The 6,000-nt window shown below is 49.0% G+C and overlaps 1 protein-coding gene across 11 annotated transcripts in view; it reads right to left on the bottom strand.

Moving 5' to 3' along the window:
* Positions 1 to 4,940, bottom strand: part of KIAA1109 (KIAA1109 ortholog) — a 90,768-nt gene extending 85,828 nt beyond the window's left edge. For all 11 annotated transcript variants that reach the window (XM_029964039.1, XM_029964040.1, XM_029964036.1 and 8 more), the window contains exon 1: positions 4,866 to 4,940. The gene's annotated coding sequence lies outside the window, so the exon portion shown is untranslated. The remainder of the gene's footprint in view (positions 1 to 4,865) is intronic.
* Positions 4,941 to 6,000: the final 1,060 nt, after the last annotated feature.

The following is a 6,000-nucleotide window of genomic DNA, read 5'->3' on the forward strand; positions in this document are numbered from 1 at the left end:
TACTTAAACAAGGACACTGTTCATCATGTTTTGTCATCACTATCCATAACCGTAAACTGGACGTCCTTTGCATTTTTTTTCAGGAATACATTTGCTATTTGCATGCAAATAAACTCAGGAATCCTCCATCAGTCATCATGTGTCAATACATCATACTAAGAGCTTCACAGCTGATCCTTTAACACCCCACCCCACTGATTTTTTGTTTGGGTAGTCTCTGCCCTTGATCAAGTCACCTGAGGAAGATGACACTGGCAATGAAAGTGTAACCACCCAAAACCAGGCAGCAGCAACACTTGCCCCAGATGTGAGCTCTCAGAGGAAGCAGGTGCTTGCTCCACTTAGATTATGAGGTAATTTTGGCCACATTAACTGGTGTAATAGAAAGGGGATGCAAGCAGGGACTGTAGGAGAACACACTGTTGATAATGTCCCTGTGCATTTCTATGGCCTGGAGGATGGAGAGGCAGGATCTGGATCATCATGATGCTTAAGAGGAAGAGATGTAGCCTCATCAGGACAGATATTTGCTACTTTCAGTAACCAGCAATTCTTTCTGTGCAGACTCCTGCACTTTCCAGCCTTCATCTTCCATACCCTCTATACTGTAACCATATTTAAATCCTCTCACTGCCTGCAGTCTGTTACATTTATTCCTGAGTGCAAACTTACTTTGCAATCAGACCCAAGAGGAACTGTTGCACCCTCCAGGAACACTGACCCAATAGGTTGCTGAGCCGGTAATTTTCTTTCATGCTACTACTGTATTCTTCTGAAGTAACAGTATACTTTGGAAACTACTTTTAGAAGGATGAGAGCCAAGTCTGGGTGTGAAACTGAGTCTTACCAACCATGTTAGTACACAAAAGAAAATGCAGCAAAGAGGAAGAGAAACCCAGAACTTCCCATTTACATCTCTGCATTTATTTATAATCTTTTCCCAAGGGAAGTTATAATCCTGGGGGGATGCACTTCATTTCCAGCTTGCTTCCACTATTACAAACTCAATCCAATTTTCACTGCAACTATTCCATCCCTAAAAAGCCAAATACTCACAAGCAGCTGCTCCAAATCTTTATAGACCCGTTTCAATTGCATCAAACAGGCAAACTAGTTTTAACCTCAGCCTGGCAAATTAACACAACACCAAGAACAAACCTCTGCTTGAACTGAGCCATTAAAAATTTACAGAAGGCATGAATATATGTAAGAGCTGGCAGGAAAGAAACCAGAGGCTCGGTCACTGGGCTCTGGGTCACCAGAGTGCACTTGCTTGGCAGAGACAGCTGCAGCCTAGGGAGGAACAGCCCACCTGGAAAAGGCCTGTCCTGTACCTACAGCTCAGGACAGAGGCACTAAACGTTTTACTCAGTGCCTGGGAGCATTAGGGTAACATGGGTTTTGAGCTGCATAACAAAAGCAGAGAGAAAAAGAAATGTCTGTTTATCACATCCTTTGTAACACTGTTTTCCTGGCACACTCAACAGCTGAATAAAATGAGTGTCTGAAGGTGGGAAAAAACTAGCATTTCATATCAAGAAGAAATACTTGTATATGGTTATGAAGCAGGGAGGGACATAATGGACACCAACAATTCCCTTATTATTGCTGGAATTCATATGGAGAATAAACCAAGAGTTTAAATTTGTCAGACATATTCCTCAGATCTTCACAGAAATTAAGTGCTTTTTGAGTGGATGTTAATTGACATTATTAGAGGTTAACTACCATTCCAAGGATACCCAACTCCAAACTTTCACAGCAATTACAAGTCAGTGGAGTCACAATTACACCCAAAATGACACATTAAACAAGAGGAGGCAAATCCCTGTGGTCTAAATAAATGAACATAGATAATAGGCCTGGATACTTCACATCTCCAGTAAAGAAGCTGTATCCAGGGTGGTTCCATAGAGAAAAGGAAAAATAAAAGCCAAATATGCATTTTACCCACTCCATCACTGTCTTTCAAAGGGTCTCCAGCAACAGCTGCTAAGAAATCAAAGCTTTAGCTTTGGTTTAAATTATATTATAAAGGAGCCTCACAAATATATCACAACTGGACTGAAGTTTCCTCGAAGGGTGTCCTTACACTGTCAGCACCCAGACACACATCAGGCACATCTCACTAAACAAAAAGCTGCCAACCTTGGCACCTCTCCCAACACGCTCCACGCAGGCCCTAAGACTTCAAACCCATCCCAGCACTGCTTAGGAAGCTCAGCTACTCTTCAATCAACAAGCAAGTGAAAGAGGAAGGAAGGGAAGGAAAGCCTTTCTCAAAAAACACATGTACACAAAACCAAGTGGAATGACAGCACCTGCACAGCAATTTGGCCACGTGACAGGTTGCATTGCCTTCATACCCGATGCCCAATTAAAGATTAGCAGTTCTTTTTTTAAAGAAAAAAAACACCTAAGGCCTATTTTCCTCCCTGTCTTCTGCTGCTTGAAGTCACACTGGCAGTAAACTGTAAACAAACTAAACTAGTGCTTTAATTACACTAATGAAATCTTGTTCCAGTGGGAACAGCTGAGCTGGAAACAGAGCCCAGCAGAGCCACACCTGGTTGAACCGGTGCTTGGACAGCCCGAGTTCAACTAAATTTGCACTACAGTGGCTTAGTAAATAACACCTTTGCTCCAAAATAATTAAATCAAAATGAAAGTATATCCAAAGGAACTGTGAGATAAAAGATAAAAGCCATTCTCACAGCAGCCTACCCAATGAGGCTGAACTTCACAGCACAAGTGATATCTTTTATCTTTTTTTAGTAGTACAGGACAGGAGTTTTCATCAAAAACAAACCCCTGCTATGGCAACCAACACACAGTACTCCACTGCATCACTCCACTGTGAGCCTAGGAGTGCCTAATCCAACCCTGGATGATTTTTCACTTTATTTTAATTTTCAAAAACTAAATACATATTGTTTAACTTCACCTCCCAGGTTTGCTCAGGAGAGAGGGTTCTTTTCCTGCCTACATTGCCAGCTTTTGATGCTGCACAGGGAAAAAGGACAAAATAAAAAAAAAAACACAAACAACAGAACCTAAAGGCTCACAACAGTAGAAATAATTCAGAACTTCCCTTATGCACACTCCTCTACTTAGGGAAAAAAATAAAAATACTCCTTTTTGGGGCTGGTCTCAACACCAAGGCAATGCCTTCTTTTCCCTCCCACTTGCTGATTTGAAGTACAGCTCTGTGCTGCTGAAATACTCCATGAAACTGAGTCATCTGTTCCTTACCTATAAATTTTTCCAGAACTACACTTCCTCTAAATTTCTCCCCTGACATATCACCACAATTTGGGGAAAGGGGAAGTCTGCCATAAATCAAACTAAAAAAAAAAAATCAATCTTGTGGCTACGTATGCCATCATCCTTAAGGGATGATCTTCATCAGTGTCCATCCCAGCTTGAAGTCAACACAAAGATTTTGGCACTGCAACAAGTGCTATAATCAGTTACGTAAGGAGATAAGGAGTTACCAGGAGAAGGTATTACATTTCACAGTAAACACAGCATAATTCTGCACACTGCCAACTAAGAGCACTAAACTCTCGCCTATTTCCCCCAGGATAAAGTTATGCAAAAGAGCAATTACCAAAGAGCAGCTGATGCACATTTCACATGCCAAAGTTTTCTAACAGCACTCCCAAAAGGGTGAGTGACTCCAGCATGCCACACACGAGGATGAGAGCTCCCCCTGAACATGTCCATACCCCCACCCAACTGACCCCAGGCAATCCACCATGAGCAACATCTGCTCCTGACCACTGTCAAATGGTGCAACCCTAAAGAAACATCCCTGAACACCCATTCCCTCAGTACTGGTTTTATCAATGACTGTTTGAATAACCTATTGACATACTTTTACAAACAAGAGCAATACTCCTCCCTCCCACACTCCAGTTTTTCTTCTCAGTTTGCCCCCCTTTCTGGCCCAATTGTTACACATAAAAAAGTAGAAACAAAAATCCTGCACGGCCGCAATAACATAAAAAAAAAAAATTGCCAGAAAAGCAGAATTAATGGATTAAATGACACAATAGAAGGACTCACATGGCAACAACTGTGGCCTTTTCAGTATTAAACCTGATAATATGTTGCAGCAAACTCCCAACTTTGGAAGTGCTCACAAAGTTGAGCGAAGGCTGCTGTGGAGATGTGTCTGAAGATGGGAAACCCATCCAGGCACAGGTTATGACTGGGATATTGGCCATATCTAACCTCCAAAACACACCTCCACCGTAACAGTGCTAAGTTATACATTATATATGTTATGTGCATGTTATATCGATAAATTACACCAGGTTTTTTATTGTTAATGCAAAGTGCAAGCATGTTATCGTTACACAGCACTACGTAGCATTATCACTACAGCTGAGGACACGCCAAAAAGCAGGTGCACCTGGCCTTAAACCCCCGTATCGTGTGTTAAACCCCCCTATTGTGTGTTGAACCCTCTCAGGGCCACAGGCACCGAACGCCTCCCCCCATCTCAGGGAACAGCACGGGGAAACTTCCCTGGCAGGCCGAGCAGCACGGGAGGCGCCGGGGCTCCCGTCCCGCGGGCTCACACCCTTCCCGCACCGAGGGGGAAAGCAGGGAAGCCCCGGCACCGGGGGGGCTGCCCCGGGCCCCTGGCCCCGCTCCCACGGGAAGCACGGCGGGACAGGCGCCAGGGGGTCCCCGGGCGCGGCCCCCGGCCCCTTCCCCGGCTCCTCCCGGCGGGGGGCGGCTGCGTGAGCCCTGCTGCCGCAGGCCCAGGCAGCGCGGCGGGGCCGACCGCTCCGCTCCGGGCCGCTCCCGGCGGCAGGGGAGCGCAGCCCCGTGCCCCGGTGTCCCCCCGCACTTACGCCATCGCCCTCGGCGGCTGCTCCCCGCGCACCCGGAACCGGCGGCGCGGCGGCGCCTGGGGCCCTCCCGCACCGCACGGCACGGCGCGCCCCGCCCCCCGCGCCGCCCGCAGCCAACCGCGCCGCGCCGCCCGCCCTCCCGGCCAATGCGGGCCGTCCGCCCCCCCGGGGGCGGCGGGACGGAGGGGCCGCTCGACCAATGGCGCAGGCGGCGCCTGCCCCTGTGTGTGTGTGTGTCTGTGTCTGTGTGTGTGTGCGCGCGGGCAGCGACGCTCCCGCCCCCTCGGCGGCGCGCGCAGGCGCGGGCACGGCGGGCGCGGCCCGCCAGATGTGCGCGGCCCCGCGCCCAGGTGTGCGCGGAGCGGCCCTGGGGCCGCGCGTGTGGCCACCCCTCTATACTGAGGGGGGAAGGGGCGCGGCCCGTGAATTGTAAGTCTCGTTTATGACCCCGCACCGGGCTCGCCCAGTGACCGCGGCCGTTCGGAGCGTTGCGCCGGAAGAGGGACCGAGCACCCGCCGCGCTCCCCTGGCCTCGCAGCTCTTACCGAGAGATTAGCTGGCCGAACCGCTGCTTCCCTGCAGCGGTTCGTTTGCCTGCCCGTTGTTTGGCGCCCCCCCCCTCCGCCCCAACCCCCAAGCAGGTGGAGAAAAACCCGCCCCCAAAAATCGGAATAAGAAGTGAACCGTCGGACGGTTTTTGAGCACGCGTGGCCGTGGCTTGACTGCCCGGTGTAGCCAGATACGATAAACACATGGATTTCTTTATGGCTTTGAAATCACCCAGGCGTGGATCCTACAGGCTTCAGCAGAGCATCAGAGAAAACCAAAGCAATGAGTGTCTGTGTGTGTCTGTACCTCTTTCCATATGGCCCTTGCACAAGACTGGTGCTGAGCTCCACACTCCCTCGATGCCCCCAAGGCTCCCAGAAGCTGCAGTATTCCATGGCTCCCTGGACAGCGAGCAGCAGGGCGAGGGGTACCCAGCCTTGGGCGCCTGGATTACAAGGCTGTTCGTGCCACTTTGTACCTACAGAGTCAATCCTATGGATGAGAAACACAGATTCCCTAAGCCAGCATCCTGACAGTGAGAACTATCTATGAGCTGCCTGGATGAAAGTGAAACTGAGCCCAGCTG

This window comes from Manacus vitellinus, unplaced genomic scaffold (genome assembly GCF_001715985.3).
Source record: "Manacus vitellinus isolate BGI_N305 unplaced genomic scaffold, ASM171598v3 scaffold_69_pilon, whole genome shotgun sequence".
NCBI classification, from domain to species: domain Eukaryota; kingdom Metazoa; phylum Chordata; class Aves; order Passeriformes; family Pipridae; genus Manacus; species Manacus vitellinus.